Source organism: Anomaloglossus baeobatrachus, chromosome 6 (genome assembly GCF_048569485.1).
Source record: "Anomaloglossus baeobatrachus isolate aAnoBae1 chromosome 6, aAnoBae1.hap1, whole genome shotgun sequence".
NCBI lineage: Eukaryota > Metazoa > Chordata > Amphibia > Anura > Aromobatidae > Anomaloglossus > Anomaloglossus baeobatrachus.
This window is the reverse complement of record NC_134358.1, coordinates 363,862,078-363,880,684: the sequence shown is the minus strand read 5'-3', so window position 1 is coordinate 363,880,684 and position 18,607 is coordinate 363,862,078.

The following is an 18,607-nucleotide window of genomic DNA, read 5'->3' as shown; positions in this document are numbered from 1 at the left end:
CACTAAGGGGTGCTTAGCTTTGTATTTAGCCAAAAAAATGAAAAAAAAAAAATGACGTAGGGTTCCCCCTATTTTTGTAGCCAGCTAGGGTAAAGCAGACGGCTGCAGCCTGCAGACCACAGCTGGCAACCTCACCTTGGCTGGTAATCCAAAACTGAGGGCACCCCACGCTGTTATTTTAAATTAAATAAATAATTTTAAAAAAAAACACATAGGGGTCCCCCCAAAATTGGATCACCAGCCAAGGTAAAGCAGACAGCTGGGGTCTGATATTCTCAGACTAAGGAGGTCCATGGTTATTGGACTCTCCCCAGCCTAAAAATAGCAGGCCGCAGCCGCCCCAAAAGTGGCGCATCCATTAGATGCGCCAATCCTGGTGCTTCGCCCCAGCTCATCCCGCGCCCTGGTGCGGTGGCAAACGGGGTAATATATGGGGTTAATACCAGATGTGTAATGTCACCTGGCATCAAGCCCTGGGGTTGGTGAGGTCAGGCGTCTATCAGATACCTGACATCACCAACCCAGTCAGTAATAAAAAAAAATAGACGACAAACACATTTTTATTTGAAAAAACACTCCCCAAAACATTCCCTCTTTAACCAATTTATTAGAAAGAAAAACAAATCCAGGTCTGGTGTAATCCAAGGGGTTGCCATGACGATCCACACTGTCCCAGTCAATGAAGAGCAGGATGTTCCCCATTGGCTGGGAGAGCAGTGCAGTGACCTGAGCTAACATCAATGGGTCAGCCCAGGTCACTGCAGGGCATGACAAGTGCTGCTGTCAGCGAGGTACATTACCTGCGCTGATCTCCAGCACACTGACAGCCCCTGTCACTGAGTTCAATGACCGGCGCCTTCACACCAAGTATCGCGAGAGGCCCGTGACGTCACCGCTAGTCAGTCTCGGGTCAGAAGCGAGAGGTGATGGTGACAGCGCTGAGGTCGGGATGGCGGGACTTCATCACCGCAGGTAAGCTGAGCGGGACCATGTGTGTGTGTGTGTGTGTGTGTGTGTGTGTGTACATGCTGTGGGCAGGAGGGGGCGGAGCGAGCTGAGCGGGGAAGTGTGGGCTTCCTGCACGTAACTAGGATAAACATCGGGTTACTAACCAAAGCGCTTTGCTTGGATACCCGATGTTTATCTTGGTTACCAGCTTCTGGCAGGCTGCCAGCGATGGCTCCTGCACACTGTAGCTGTAAAAAGCCCTGCTTTTTGCTGCTAGAACCGTTCTCGAACGGATCTAGAACTATCGAACTTTTGCAAAAAGCTTGAGTTCTGGTTTGATCTCGAACAGCCCCCAAAATCACTCGAGCCTAGAACTGGAGAACCTCGAACCTAGAACCGCGCTCAACTCTAGTCCTGAGTGCTGGCTACTTCCCTCAAAGCTGGAATCAAGGTCTCATAATGCCCATCTACAAGAATGGAGACCGATATGATCCAGAAGACTACAGAGGGATCTGTGTCAACAGCATTCTGTGAAAACTGTTTAACAGCATCATTAATAAAAGGATCATCACCTTCCTTACCGAGGGTGAAATCCTCAGCAGAAGCCAAGCTGGGTTCATGCCAACCACCGCACCACCGATCACATCTACACACTGCACAGCCTCATCAAGATGTAGAAAAAAAGCGTATGGGACTCAGCACCAATGCGGTAATAATAAGACTTGGAACTTTATTCGGAATTTTTTAAAAGAAAAGTACACAGGTCATCCAAAAAATCGCCATGCGATTTGCCAAGCGGCTTTACGCGTTTCGGACAAACAAGGGGAAATTAAAACCAGTCCTTAGTCATAAGCCATGGTATGTGAGAGGCAAAAGGTATATATAGCACTACAAGTATGGAAAAGAGGAGAGGCAAGCCAGGAAAACAGGAAGGGAGTTCACCTGAGAAAATGCAAATGAAAGAAGGAAGAAAATGGTATAGGAGACAGAATAAGTTAACCCTTTGGGCACCGTATATAGCAAAATATGTAATAATAAATGATACGTGAATATAACCACGAAAGGGGTGTGTGTGTATATATATATATGTACACACACACGTGCCTATATATCACAAGTATATTTATATTATTATATTTTAGAAATTGTATATTCCACATTTAAGTGATACAGAAACAATGTGAGTAAATGTGAAAATATTGGGTTGAAAACATAGACACATCAGTTTGTTTATAATGCTTATGATTCAATTATATTTCATGATAAATTTATATATATGTTAAACACCCAATGCCATCAAGTTTAGCAGCATATATAAAAAAAAAAACCACCATTTAAAACACATGAAAGTCATACAATGTATCGTAAATTAGACCGATAATTGAGTCCTTTAGGGTGTCTGGTGTCCAAATGCAAAATCCACTTTGCCTCAGTGTACAAGAGTTCTTGGAACCAGTCCCCTCCCCTAGGTGGCCTGTTCACTCGCTCAATACCAACAACGTTCATCATGGTGAAGTCTCCATTATGGAAATCCAGAAAATGTCTGGTAAGACCAGATATAGATCTCTTATATCTTGGAAGATCTGAGGGGGATGAAACAGATGGAATATTAGTGTGTTCAGATATTCTTCTTTTTAAGGGCCTGGAAATACATCCGACATAATTCTTGGAACATGCTCCACAAGACGCTTGGTAGATGACGTGTGTGGTGGAACAATTTATGAAACTTAAAATATTGTAAGAACCGTCTCCAACAGAAATGGAAAGTGTTTTTTTCATAAATTTACAGAGGCCACATCGAGGCAGAGCACATTTATGAGAACCTTTTGTGCTTAACCAAGTTTCATTTTTGGTCTTTGATATAAACAAACTGGGGGATACGATGTTACCTATGGTCCTTGCCTTTCTGGCTACCACATTAATACCTCCAGATAATATTTGAGCGAGCTCAGGATCCTGACGCAAGAGGGGGATGTAACGCAAAAAAACCTCTTTTATTTTTGGAAATTCCACACTATAAGGAGTGGAAAAGGTGATAGAACGGACTTGTTTAATAGATGTGCTTCTATTGAGAAGGAGATCACCACGTGTTTTTTTGCCAGGAATATTCAAAGCATGATTAAGGACCTTGTCACTATAGCCTGTGCGCCGCAGACGTGTTCGCATAGTCTCAGTCTCAGCGAGGTAAGCAACGTCCGTGGAGCAGAGGCGACGGGCTCTGAGAAATTCGCCCAAAGGTAAATTATTGATGGTGTGTTTGATATGATTACTGTTTGCATGTAAGATAGTGTTCCCACCAAGCGGTTTTCTATACAGAGAGGTGTTGATAAGACCTGTTTTAGGGTCACCAGTGAGGTACACATCAAGAAAAGGGGTGAAGTCTTCAGAAAAGATAACTGTGAAACTTAAATTCATATTGTTGGAGTTCAAATATGAGAGAAAATTATAAGGTAAATCCTTGGGCGCGTTTTCCTTGCGTTTCCAGATCATTATCAAATCATCTATATATCTAGCGTACCAATATATTTGGCCCAAAAATGGATTGTTGGACGTATGTATGTAGACGCCCTCCCATGAGACCATATATAAATTGGCTAAAACGCAAGAAAAACTCGCATCCATTGGACAGCCATTCACCTGCAAATAAAATCGTTGATTGAAACTAAAAAAATTATGTTTCAAAAGAAATTCACATATCAAAATGACATATTCTTTGAATATGTCACTAAGGTTAGTTATCTGGGATAAATGATAAGAAAGAGATTTAAGAGTTAAATCATGGGGAATGCAAGAGTATAAAGATATGACATCACTTGTGACCCAAAACATGTCATTAGTCCAGGTGAGATCAGGAAGGGCTTGCAGTAAATGTTTGGTGTCTTTAATATAACCAGCGGATCTTTTGACAAGGGGCTGCAAGATGTTATCCAGCCAGTCCGAGACTCGACTGGTAAAAGAATTTGTGCTGGCCACAATTGGGCGCCGCGGTGTAGGAAAGAGGCCCTTGTGTAATTTTGGAAGTCCCTGGAAAATGGGACACACGGGAACTTCATTCGTTAAATAATCATATGTTCGTTGGTCAAAAATACCTAAAACTAACCCCCGATCTAAGATGTCATTTAATTTTTCAGAAAAGACTTTGGTGGGATCACAAGTAAGTGGTTTATAGGTGTTGGTATCTTCCAACATGTGCAGGATCTCTTTCTCATATAGAGAGCTATCAAGAATGACTACTGAGCCACCCTTATCGGCGGCTCTGATAGTAATATATGGATTATCTCTCAGATCTTTGAGGGCTTTGCGTTCATGAATGGTGAGATTATTTATAGGTCCTGCATCCGAGGAAAGAATATTTTTAATCTCTGCCTCCATTAAGTCTTGATATGTGTCCATGATTGAGCCACGTGAGGCTATAGGGTAGAAACCACTATTGGTAGTCTTGAAAGAAGGAATACAGAGTTCAGGAGTATTGGAATCATCTAATTCTGACAAGGTTTTAATGGAAACATGTTCCTGAAGACCCATATGTAATGGAAAATTGGGTTCATCCAGGGTAGCATTAGGTGTCACAGCAATATCCGTAGAGCTTTGTTCAGAAGAAAAAAAATGTTTTTTAACTGTCAAATTTCGAATAAATTTATTAACATCCATTATGGTTTGGAACAAGTCAGCTCGAGACGTTGGAGCAAAATTTAAACCTTTTTTGAGGACTTGTAGTTGATGGAAATTGATGGAACATACTGATAAATTTATAACGGAAAATTCAGTTCTATCAGATGCATTTAATATCTCCGGAATTGATTCCTGCTGGTACGACGAGGAAGGGATCTTGCTGCGTCTATGGTGCTTTTTTCCTCCTCTGTGACCACTAGAGTTGAGTGCGGTTCGTGGTTCGAGGTTCTCCAGTTCGCGGCTCGAGTGATTTTGGGGGTTGTTCTAGATAGAACTAGAACTCGAGCTTTTTGCTAAAGCTCAATAGTTCTAGATACGTTCGAGAACGGTTTTAGCAGCAAAAATACCAGCTAATTACTATTTTTTTTTTTTCCTTGTCTTCCTTCCCTAAGCGCGCGCGTGTAGTGGGGCGGGCCAGCATGTCAGCCAATCCCAGACACACACACAGCTAAGTGGACTTTTAGCCAGAGAAGCAACGGCATGTGTGATAGTATGTCCATGTCACATGTCCCTGCATTATAAAACCGGACATTTTCCTCCAGCACGCCATTATCTGCCTTCTGCGTCCTTGGTGTCAGTCATCACTGGCGCAGCTCCTCTCGCCGATACTGCTGTGTACGCTCCATACACAGCGCTGTACAGCATAGGGATAGCACTTTCTATCAGTCCTTTTAAGGGCTCATACCGGCAGGGTCAAAGCCATAGGTGACAGGTCCGTGAAAACAGAGTTTAACAGCTACACTAGATGACAGCGTCTGTGTAGCTAAGGTCAGGGATTTCCTCGCTGCATTTCCCCATTAGGAGGGATAGAAAGGCAGGCTTCCTTTCCTCTACCCAGAGACCCACAACCCTGCCACTGTACCCTCCTGCCCTTTGCACACTCAAACTCATTGTTACTAAGCCATTATACTAGCAAACACTGAGTGAACTTAGTGGCATCCTAAACGTGGCTGTTGGACTTCTGTATCGTCCCACAAGTGCTAAGATATTTGCAGCACGTCTGACTGCATTGCACACTCAAACTCATTGTTACTAAGCCATTATACTAGCAAACACTGAGTGAACTTAGTGGCATCCTAAACGTGGCTGTTGGACTTATGTATCGTCCCACAAGTGCAAAGATATTTGCAGCACCTCTGCCTGCATTGCACACTCAAACTCATTGTTAGTAAGCCATTATACTAGCAAACACTGAGTGAACTTAGTGGCATCCTAAACGTGGCTGTTGGACTTCTGTATCGTCCCACAAGTGCAAAGATATTTGCAGCACGTCTGCCTGCATTGCACACTCAAACTCATTGTTACTAAGCCATTATACTAGCAAACACTGAGTGAACTTAGTGGCATCCTAAACGTGGCTGTTGGACTTCTGTATCGTCCCACAAGTGCAAAGATATTTGCAGCACCTCTGCCTGCATTGCACACTCAAACTCATTGTTACTAAGCCATTATACTAGCAAACACTGAGTGAACTTAGTGGCATCCTAAACGTGGCTGTTGGACTTCTGTATCGTCCCACAAGTGCAAAGATATTTGCAGCACGTCTGCCTGCATTGCACACTCAAACTCATTGTGACTTAGCCATTATACTAGCAAACACTGAGTGAACTTAGTGGCATCCTAAACGTGGCTGTTGGACTTCTGTATTGTCCCAATAGTGCAAAGATATTTGCAGCACGTCTGCCTGCATTGCACACTCAAACTCATTGTTACTAAGCCATTATACTAGCAAACACTGAGTGAACTTAGTGGCATCCTAAACCTGGCTGTTGGACTTCTGTATTGTCCCACTAGTGCAAAGATATTTGCAGCACCTCTGCCTGCATTGCACACTCAAACTCAAAGTTACTAAGCCATTATACTAGCAAACACTGCTGCCAGTTTAAGGGCCGTAGTTGCATTGTCAGTGATAATTATTGTTGTTTATTCTGCTGTTAATAAAGATAGACCACCGCTACAATGTACACCACCTCTCAATTTTTACTACCACATTTTAAGTGCACAATCTTGTCGCAATCAAAATGAGTGGCAAAATGACAGATGCTGGTGGAAAGGGGAAGAGGCGTGTTGGAAAAGCAAAAAAAGGGTTTGTCCGTGGGGAAGGTAGCAAAGCTCCATTAACATCTGCTGAAGATAGACCATCTTCCAGCAAAAGTAAGATGTCTACTACTTACCGTGGACAATCCGATGTGCTCCCTTTTTTACGGACATGAACAACTGGAACAAAGGTAGATAATGGCCAAAAAAGGAAAATGCTTGAATGGATCTCAAGTGGTCCAACAAGTGCCCTCTCCGCCACCTCAACTACCGCATCCAAAAAACACCAGTCCTCTGAGTTGTCATCCCAATCAAACTTGCTTTCTCCCAGCTCTGAAGTCTCCATCCGCCCTGCACAGTATGGTGGAACTGAGATGGCTGAATCTGCAGAGCTGTTCAGTCACACTATAGCCTGGGAATCAGAGGTCTGCTCCCAAGCTACAGTGAGTACTGACCAGGAAATGGTCTGCAGTGATGCCCAGAACCTTTGTGACTCTGATTCAGGCCGTGAGGACCAAGTTTCTGAGCATAATGTTGACCCTTTTTCACCAACTGTAACACCTGTTGTTATAGACAATGAGGAACATACTAATGACGATGAGACGCAGATACCAGATTGGGATGACAACTTAAATATTCGGTCAGGGCAAGAAGAGGCTCGGTCTGAGGGTGAGGGGAGTGCAAACACAACAATTGATGAGGAAGTTCTAGATCCCACCTACTGTCAACCCACAGTCAGGCACTCGAGGAGGTCAACAGAGGTGGTGGAGGAGGATGCAACTGATGATGAAGTTACCTTGCGCCTTCCTGGACAGAGTCGGAGTACTGGTAGCACGTCTACAACTGCATCCTCAGCCACCACTCTGCCTCTGAGCACTAGTCGGGGTGGATCAACAGGTCGCATGCCCTCTAAGCCTTGCCTAGCCTGGTCCTTTTTTGACATAGCAAAAGATCGCCCAAATTATGTGATCTGTAAAATTTGTCATGATTCTGTTAGTAGAGGTCAAAACCTCAGCAGTTTGACAACTTCTTCCATGAATCGTCACATGAATTAATATCATATGTCCCGGTGGGAAGCTCACCATGCTGCAATGCGGCCTAGCGGAGCAAACCATCCACCGCCTGCCCCTTCTAGTGCATCCGCGCGCTCTTCATCTTTTAGGACTGTGGGGACAGCTGTCACACCTGGTTTTCCACGCACAACTTCCACCACTGTAACCGCAACAGGCAGTTTGCTTGGTAGGTCGTCGTTTGGTTTGGAAGGGGAAACAAGTGCGTGTGTACAGCCCTCTCAGACATCGATAGCACCAACGTTGGATGAAGGCAACATCATGTCTACGCCTGCACTTTCCTCACAAAGCTGCATTTTTCCAGGGACACCCTACTCAACACCGTCTACACACAGCAGCCAGATCTCTGTCCCTCAGATGTGGACAAATAAAAGGCCATTTCCTGCGACCCATGACAAAGCTAAGAGGTTGACTTTATCCCTCTGTAAGCTCTTGGCTACCGAAATGCTGCCTTTCCGCCTGGTGGACACACAGGATTTTAGAGACCTTATGTCTGTCGCTGTGCCCCAGTACCAGATGCCCAGTTGCCACTACTTCTCTAAGAAAGGTGTGCCCGCGCTACACCAGCATGTCGCACACAACATCACCGCTTCCTTGAGAAACTCTGTGTGTCAACGGGTGCATTTCACCACCGATACTTGGACCAGTAAGCATGGACAGGGACGTTACATGTCGCTGACTGGGCACTGGGTAACTATGGTGATAGATGGTGAAGGGTCTGCTGCACAAGTCTTGTCGTCCCCACGACTTGGGTGTCAATCCTCTGTCTGTCCAAGTTCCGCCACTGCTTCTGCCTCCTCCACCTCATCTGGGTCCTCCACCTCCGCCCCAAGCCTGCCTGGTCAGGCCACCAGCGTTCTCACTGCGCAGAAGGAATCACACACCCCTCATTACCATGCTGGCAGCAGAGCGCAATGGCATCAGGCGGTCTTTAGCTTGACATGTCTAGGGAATAAGAGTCACACAGCGGCTGAGTTGTGGGCAGCTCTGGAGACTGAGTTTGGTAAATGGTTGTCTCCACTCAACCTGCAGCCTGGTAAGGCCGTGTGCGACAATGCTGCAAACCTGGGTGCGGCCCTTCACCTGGGCAAGGTGACACACGTGCCTTGTATGGCTCACGTGTTGAACCTTGTTGTCCAGCAATTTTTAACACACTATCCCGGCCTAGATGGCCTTCTGACCAGGGCACGAAAACTGTCTGCTCACTTCCGCTGTTCAACCGCCGCAGCTGAGCGACTTGCATCGCTCCAGAAGTCTTTCAGCCTGCCGGTTCATCGCCTGAAATGCGATGTGGCGACACGCTGGAATTCGACTCTCCACATGTTACAGCGACTGTGGCAGCACCGCCGAGCCCTGGTGCAATACGTCATGACGTATAGCCTGGGCCAACGAGATGCAGAGGTGGGGCAGATCACCCTGATGGAGTGGTCTCAGATCAAGGACCTATGCACCCTTCTGCACAGTTTCGACATGGAGACGAATATGTTTAGCGCTGACAATGCCATTATCAGCATGACAATTCCAGTCATTTACATGCTGGAGCACACGTTAAACACTATTCGGAGTCAGAGGGTGGGACAACAGGAAGGGGAGGAACTACAGGAGGATTCATATGTGCAAGGGACAACAACATCACCAAGGTCCAGACGTTAATCATCACCAACGCGGCAGGCATGGGACCATGGGGGACAGGGATCAACAAGGGCGCATGGTAGCAGGCGAAATGTTGAGGAAGGTGCAGGAGAACATGAAGAAATGGATGACGAACTGTCCATGGACATGGAAGACTAAGCGGATGAGGGAGACCTTGGTCAAATTTCAGTTGAAAGAGGTTGGGGGGAGATGTCAGAGGAAGAAAGAACGGTTAGCACCTCTATGCCACAAACACAGCGTGGACTTGGTCCGCATGGCTGCGCAAGACACATGAGCACCTTCTTGCTGCACTACCTCCAACATGACCCTTGTATTGTGAAAATTAGAAGTAATGATGACTACTGGCTTGCCACACTATTAGATCCCCGGTACAAAAGTCTAAATTTTGTGACATAATTCCAGCCATAGAAAGGGACGCACGTATGCAGGAGTATCAGCAGAAGCTGTTACTCGATCTTAGCTCGGCTTTTCCACCAAACAACCGTGCAGGTGCAGGAAGTGAATCTCCCAGTTGTAACTTGACAAACATGGGACGGTCTCGTCATCTTCAACAGTCTACCCGTACCAGTAGCACCGTATCTGGTGCTGGTAACAGCAATTTTATGGAATCTTTTCATAATTTTTTTAGACCGTCCTTTGCAAGGCCACCAGAGACAACAAGTCTGACACATAGTCAACGGCTGGAGAGGACGATACAGGAGTATCTCCAAATGAACATTGATGCCATGACTTTGCAAATGGAGCCTTGCTCATTTTGGGCTTCAAATCTTGAAAAATGGCCAGAGCTCACCAGTTACGCCTTGGAGATTTTGTCGTGTCCAGCTGCCAGCGTTGTCTCTGAACGTGTCTTCAGTGCTGCTGGGTGTGTGCTGACAGATAAGCGCACGCGTCTGTCCAGTGACAATGTGGACAGACTAACGTTCATCAAAATGAACAAGTCATGGATCCACAAGGAATTTACTACCCCTGTGTCATCCTGGGGAGAGTAAATGCTTGTGGATTTGGAATGTGCTTGATGCAAATCAAAACATACTGTTTGCAACTAGGGCACAAGTGCTGCCACTGATGGGGTGTCTGTGTGGCCCAATTTTTTAAAAAAACGGAGAGTCCGCTTGGAGTAACCCTTGCTTGCTGTGTTTTTTAGAAAGGAGCCAAGATGAACAAGTCATGGTTCAGCAAAGACTTTATCTACCTACCCCGGTGTCATCCTGGGGATGGTTAAGGATGGCGTATTTTTGAATGTGCTTGATGCAAATCTAGCTGTGAAGTGTACAACTGGGGCACAACTGCTGCCACTGAATGGGTGGGTGTGTGTGGGGCCCAATTTTTGGAAAAAAGGGAGACTCCGCTTGGAGTAACCCTTGCTTACATTGTTTTTAAAAATGATCCAAGATGAACAAGTCATGGTTCAGCAAAGACTTTATCTACCTACCCCGGTGTCATCCTGGGGACGGTTAATTATGGCGTATTTTTGAATGTGCTTGATGCAAATCTAGCTGTGAAGTGTACAACTGGGGCCCAACTGCTGCCACTGAAGGGGTGGGTGTGTGTGGGGCCCAATTTTTGGAAAAAAGGGAGACGCTGCTTGGAGTAACCCTTGCTTGCTGTGTTTTTTTAAAAGGTGCCAAGATGAACAAGTCATGGTTCAGCAAAGACTTTGCTACCTACCCCGGTGTCATCCTGGGGACGGTTAATTATGGCGTATTTTTGAATGTGCTTGATGCAAATCTAGCTGTGAAGTGTACAACTGGGGCCCAACTGCTGCCACTGAAGGGGTGGGTGTGTGTGGGGCCCAATTTTTGGAAAAAAAGAAGACGCCGCTTGGAGTAACCCTTGCTTGCTGTGTTTTTTTTAAAGGAGCCAAGATGAACAAGTCATGGTTCAGCAAAGACTTTGCTACCTACCCCAGTGTCATCCTGGGGACGGTTAATTATGGCGTATTTTTGAATGTGCTTGATGCAAATCTAGCTGTGAAGTGTACAACTGGGGCACAACTGCTGCCACTGATGGGGTGTCTGTGTGGCCCAATTATTGGAAAAAAGGGAGACTCCGCTTGGAGTAACCCTTGATTGCTGTGTTTTTTTAAAAGGAGCCAAGATGAACAGAGCTGGGATCAGGAAAGACTTAGCTACCTACCCCGGTGTCATCCTGGGGACGGTTAAGGATGGCGTATTTTTGAATGTGCTTGATGCAAATCTAGCTGTGAAGTGTACAACTGGGGCACAACTGCTGCCACTGAAGGGGTAGGTGTGTGTGGGGCCCAATTTTTGGAAAAAAGGGAGACTCCGCTTGGAGTAACCCTTGCTTACAGTGTTTTTAAAAAGGAGCCAAGATGAACAAGTCATGGTTCAGCAAAGACTTTATCTACCTACCCCGGTGTCATCCTGGGGACGGTTAAGAATGGCGTATTTTTGAATGTGCTTGATGCAAATCTAGCTGTGAAGTGTACAACTGGGGCACAACTGCTGCCACTGAAGGGGTGGGTGTGTGTGGGGCCCAATTTTTGGAAAAAAGGGAGACTCCGCTTGGAGTAACCCTTGCTTTCAGTGTTCTTAAAAAGGAGCCAAGATGAACAGAGCTGGGATCAGGAAAGACTTTGCTACCTACCCCGGTGTCATCCTGGGGACGGTTAAGGATGGCGTATTTTTGAATGTGCTTGATGCAAATGTACCTGTGAAGTGTACAACTGGGGCACAAGTGCTGCCACTGAAGGGGGTGGGTGTCTGTGTGGCCCAATTTTTGGAAAAAAGGGAGACTCTGCTTGGAGTCACCTTGCGGTGTTTTACATGATTTTAGAAGGGCGTGCCATGCCTAAATCTGTGTCTCCTCCTCTTTTTTCTTGTCCAGCTCTTTTGTTTTCGCATGAGTATATGTCCTTGTCACTTTCCCATGTGTTTGTGTTGTGTTGTGAGTTGTTTGTCACCTTTTGGACACCTTTGAGGGTGTTTTCTAGGTGTTTTTATGTGTTTGTGAATGCCTGCCATTGTTTCCTATGCGGTTCGAGTTCGGTTCGTCGAACGTTCGACGGACCGAACTCGAACGGGACCTCCGTTCGACGAACCGAACTCGAGCCAAACCACGACCGGTTCGCTCATCTCTAATGACCACTACATTTTTTTTACTTTTTGACAGCCTCATCAAGACCCACGTCCACAGCAAAAAACAGGGGAAAATATTTGCATGTTTCGTGGACTTCAAAAAGGCATTTGACTCAGTGTGGCACCCTGGCCTGTTCCTGAAACTTCTGGAGAGCGGAATAGGTGGCAGAACCTACGAAGTGATCAATAGCTCATACACTGAGAACCAGTGCGGCGTGAAGGTGAACAGGAAGAGGACAACTTTCTTCTGACAGGGCCGTGGGGCCAGACAGGGCTGCAGCCTGAGCCCAACTCTATTCAACATCTATATAAATGGACTAGCAGCAGCTCTAGAGTCCTCCCCTACTCCAGGCCTCAGTCTGCATGACCGAGAGGTGAAGTTCCTGCTGTACGCAGACGACCTCCTGCTACTATCCCCAACTGAAAGAGGCCTCCAAGATAGCCTGGCAGTACTGGAAACATTCAGCACCACATGGGCGCTTCCCATCAACCAAAAGAAGACCAAAGTCATGGTGTTTCAGAAGAGGAACCAGAATAAAATACCAACTCCCTCCTTCACATTAAATGACTCCACTCTGTAGAAGACCAGCAACTATACCTACCTCGGTCTGGAGCTAAGCAATAACGGGAGCCTCAAGCAAGCAGCAGAAACCCTGAAAGGAATAGCGAGCAGAACCTTCTACGCCATCAGAAGACAACTGTACCACCTCAAACCACCTGTGAGAGTCTGGCTCAAGATATTTGACAGCATCATCACCCCTATACTGCTGTATGGCAGCGAGGTATGGGGCCCAGTGACCTACCCAGACAAACAAAGTGGGATTCCAGCCCAACCAAAGTCTTCCACATGGAGTTCTGTAAATATCTCCTCCAAGTCCATCACAGCACCTCAAACATAGCCTGTCAGGCAGAGCTGGGCCGATTACCCTTATGGCTCAGTATACACAAGAGGGCGCTATCACACCAGGCGCACATACAGAACAGCAACCCCAGCTCCTACCATCATAAAGCCCTGCTGAGCCAGAGCCCAGAGCAAGCCAGGAACCCCGGCAGCCAGTACAGCCAATGTCAGCAACACACCCTGACACAAGCCCAAATAAAAGAGATCTCAGAGAGCTGCAAGATGCAATACATAGAGGAATGGAAGAGTGAATTAGAGAACTCCAAAAAACTCACCATCTACCGGTCACTGCGGAGGGACTACAATCTGGCCTCATATCTGGAGAGGCTACGCCACCCCAAAGACAGGCAGACCCTGAGCCTGTACAGACTGAGTGCCCACAGCCTAGAGGTGGAAACAGGGCGGCACCGACAGACATACAAGCCGTGGGAGAACAGACTGTGCCAGCACTGCCAGCAGGGGGCTCTGGAGGATGAGGCGCATTTCCTGCTGCACTGTAACAAATACTCAGCAGTGAGGGCACTTCCAGAAACTTACCACTCATACCCCGGACTTTCCATCCACTGACGAAGAGATGAAACTCCGCTTCCTACTGGGGGAAGAGGAATCAATGGTGGAGATCGCCGCCCAATATGTCACCACATGTCATAAGCTGAGGGGAACATAAGGCCCCTAAAAGGACTTTCAGATCCCAAATTGTGCCCCTAACTCCCCATAACCCTGATCCCCTCCCACCGCACTTACTGTATTTCTCTTGCTTTGGCAACACTAATTGTATTTTGGTCCTGCCAATAAAGCATATTTGAATTGAATTTGAATTTGAGAGAGAGGAGAGAGAGGAGGGAAGAGAGAGAAGAGAGAAGAGAGAGAAGAGAGAGAAGAGTGAGAAGAGAGAGAGAAGAGAGAGAAGAGAGAGAGAAGAGAGAGAAGAGAGAGAGGAGAGAGAAAGGAGAGAGAAAGAAGAGAGAGGAAAAGAGAGGAGAGAGAGAGGAGAGAGAGGAGAGAGAGAGAGGGAGAGAGAAGAGAGGGATAGAGAAGAGAGAGAGAAAAGAGAGGAGAGAGAAGAGAGAGAAGAGAGAGGAGAGAGAGAGAGGAGAGAGAGAGAGATCTCAGAGAGCTGCAAGATGCAATACATAGAGGACTGGAAGAGTGAATTAGAGAACTCCCAGAAACTCACCATCTACCAGTCACTGCGGAGAGACTACACTCTGGCCCCATATCTGGAAAGGTTATGCCACCCCAAAGACAGGCAGACCCTGAGCCTGTACAGACTGAGTGCTCACTGCCTAGAGGTGGAAACAGGGCGGCACCGACAGACATACAAGCTGCAAGAGAACAGACTGTGCTAGCAATGCCAGCTGGGGGCTCTGGAGGACGAGGTGCACTTCCTGCTGCACTGTGACAAATACTCAGCAGTGAGGGCCTCCCACTTCCAGAAATTTACCACCCATACCCCGGACTTTCCATCCATGGACGAGGACATGTAACTCCGCTTCCTACTGGGGGAAAAGGAATCAATGGTGGAGATCGCCGCCCAATATGTCACCACATGTCATAAGCTGAGGGAAACATAAGGCCCCTAAATGGACTTTCAGAGCCCAAATTGTGCCCCCAACTCCCCATAACCCTGATCCCACTCCCACCACACTTACTGTATTTCTCTTGCTTTGGCAACACTAATTGTATTTTGGTCCTGCCAATAAAGCATATTTGAATTTGAATTGAATTTGAATTTTAATTTGAGAGAGAGGAGAGAGAGAAGAGCGAGAGAAGAGAGAGAGGAGAGAGAAGAGAGAGACGAGAGAGGGGAGAGAGAAGATGAGAAAGAGAGGAGAGAGAGAAGAGCGACAGAGAAGCGAGAGAGAAGAGAGAGGAGAGAGGAGAGACAAGAGAAAGAGAGGAGAGATAGAGGAGAGAGAGAGAGAAGAGAGAGAGAAGAAAGAGAGAAGAGAGCAGATAAATGGACTAGCAGCAGCTTTAGAGTCCTCCCCCACTCCAGGACTCAGTCTGCATGACTGAGAGGTGAAGTTCCTGCTGTACGCAGACGACCTCCTGCTACTCTCCCCAGCCGAAAGAGGCCTCCAAGATAGCCTGACAGTACTGGAAACATTCAGCACCACATGGGCGCTTCCCATCAACCAAAAGAAGACCAAAGTCATGGTGTTTCAGAAGAGGAACCAGAATAAAATACCCACTCCCTCCTTCACATTAAATGGCTCTACGCTGGAGAAGACAAGCAACTATACCTACCTCGGTCTGAAGCTAAGCAATAACGGGAGCCTCAGGCAAGCAGCAGAAACCCTGAAAGGAAAAGCATGCAGAACTTTCTATCCCATTAGAAGACAGCTGTACCACCTCAAAACACCTGTGAGAGTCTGGCTCAAGATATTAGACAGCGTCATCACCCCTATACTGCTGTAAGGCAGCGAGGTATGGGGCCCAGTAACCTACCCAGACCACACAAAGTGAGATTCCAGCCCAACCAAAGTCTTCCACATGGAGTTCTGTAAATATCTCCTCCAAGTCCATCGCAGCACCTCAAACATAGCCTGTCGGGCAGAGCTGGGCCGATTCCCCTTATGGCTCAGTATACACAAGAGGGCGCTATCACACCAGGCACACACAAAGAACAGCAACCCCAGCTCCTACCATCATAAAGCACTGCTGAGCCAGAGCCCAGAGCAATCCAGGAACCCCGGCAGCCAGTACAGCCAAAGTCAGCAACACACCCTGACAAAAGCCCAAATAAAAGAGATCTCAGAGAGCTGCAAGATGCAATACATAGAGGATTGGAAGAGTGAATAAGGGCCGTTTCAGATCAGCGGTATTCTGCCGCACTCGCAGATCCGGCACAAGGGCAGTACAGTACTTTACAGTTCACAGACAGTGCGGCAAGCCCCGGTCACATGCTGTCACATGCTCCGGTCACATGACCCTATGTGCCCAGAGGTTGCCAGTGAATTGTAAAGTACTGTACTGCCCTTATGCCGGATCTGCGAGTGCGGCAGTATACCGTTGATCTGAAACGGCCCTTAGAGAACTCCCAGAAACTCACCATCACTGCGGAGAGACTAAACTCTGGCCCCATATCAGACCTGTACAGACTGATTGCCCACAGCCTAGAGGTGGAAACAGGGCAGCACCGACAGACATACAAGCCACGGGAGAACAGACTGTGTCAGCACTGCCAACAGGGGGCTCTGGAGGACGAGGCGCATTTCCTGCTGCACTGTAACAAATACTCAGCAGTGAAGGCACTTCCAGAAACTTACCACTCAAACCCCAGAGGAGAGAGAGAAGAGAGACGAGAGAGAAGAAAGAGAGAGGAGAGAGAATAAAGACAAGATAAAAGAGAGAAAGGAGAGAGAAGAGAGAGAAGAGAGGGGAGAAGAGAGAGAAGAGAGGAGAGAGAGAGAGAGGAGAGAGCGAGAGAAGAGAGAGGAGAGAAAGAGGAGAGAGAGAAAAGAGAGAACAGAGAGGAGAGAGAGAGAAGAGAGAGAGAAGAGAAAGGAGTGAGAGAGAAAAGAGAGAAGAGAGAGGAGAGAGAGGAGAGAGAGAGAAGGGAGAGGAGAGAGAGGAGAGGAGAGAGAAGAGAGAGAGGAGAGAGAGAGGGGAGAGAGAGGAGAGAGAAGAGAGAGGAGAGAGAGGAGAGAGAGGAGAGAGAGAAGAGACAGAGAGAAGAGAGAGAGGAGAGAGAGAGGGGAGAGAGAGATTAGAGAAGAGCAGAGAGAGAAGGTTGGAGACAGAGAGAGAGAGAGAGAGAGAAGAGAGAAAGAGAAAGAGAGAGAGAGGAGAACGAAAGAAGAGAGAGAGAAGAGAGAGAAGAATGAGAGAAGAGTGAGGAGACAGACGTGAGAGAGAGAAGAGAGAGAAGAGAGAGAGAAGGGAGAAGAGAGAGAGAAAGCGAGAGAAAGAGAGAGAGAAAGAGAGAGAAAGAGAGAAAGAGAGAAAGTGAAGAGAGAGAGAAGAGAGAGGGAAGAGAGAGAGAGATGAGAGAGAGAGACACGCAGGCACTACCTCCCCCATCATCATTCCCGCACACACCCCGGCACTACTGCACTCATCATCATTCCCACACACACCCCGTCAGTACCGCCCCCATCATCATGCCTGCACACACCCCGACACTACTGCACACATCACCATCCCCGCACACACCCCAGCACTACTTCACTCATCATCATCCCCGCACACACCCCGGCACTACCGCACTCATCATCATCACCGCACACACCCCGACACTACCGCACACATCCTCATCCCCGCACACACCCCGGCACTACCGCACTCATCATCATCACCGCACACACCCCGGCACTACCGCACTCGTCATCATCCCCGCACACACCCCGGCAGTACCGCACTCATCATTATTTCCGCACACACCCCGGCACTACCGCACTCATCATCATCCCCGCACACACGTAGGCACTACCGCACCCATCATCACCGCACACACCCCGGCAGTACCGCCCCATCATCATCCTCGCACACACGCAGGCACAACCTGAATGAAGTCTTCGGTGACAGCGCGGCTTACTTCAGTTGCTGCATGGAGCTGACACAGAGCGGTCGTGTTCTACGGCGCTCCCTGTCAGCTTGATGTAGCAGAGCTGAAAGCGTCGTGTGGATTACTTCGGACCTGGATGGGTGTTTGGGGATTAATAAAGTGGTAAAAGAGGGGGGGTTTGTCTTTTATTCCAAATAAAGGATTTTTCGGGTGTATGTGTTTATTTACTTTCACTTACAGGTTAATCATAGAAGGTATCTTGGGGAGACGCCTATCATGATTAACCTAACCTTATTACCCCGATTGCCACCGCACCAGGGCAATTCGGGATGAGCCGGGTAGAATCAAGGGACTGTCGCATTTAATGGATGCGGCAATTCCGGGCGGCTGCTGGCTGATATTGTTAGGGTGGTGGGCTCCCCATAACGTGGCACTCCCCATCCTGACAATAACAGCCTCCAGCTGTGGGGCTTTATCTTGGCTGGTATCAAAATTGGGGGGAACCGCAGGTTTCGTTTTTTTTTTTTTATTTATTTATTCATTTCTTTTACTGCACGGTATAGACCCCCCCACCAGCAGCTGTGATTGGTTGCAGTGAAGACAGCTGTCACTCAGCGTGGGGGCGTGTCTGACTGCAACCAATCATGGGTGCCGGTGGGCAGGGAAAGCAGGGAATACCAGATTGAATAAGGAGCGGCAGCCATTTTCAAAAGAGGAA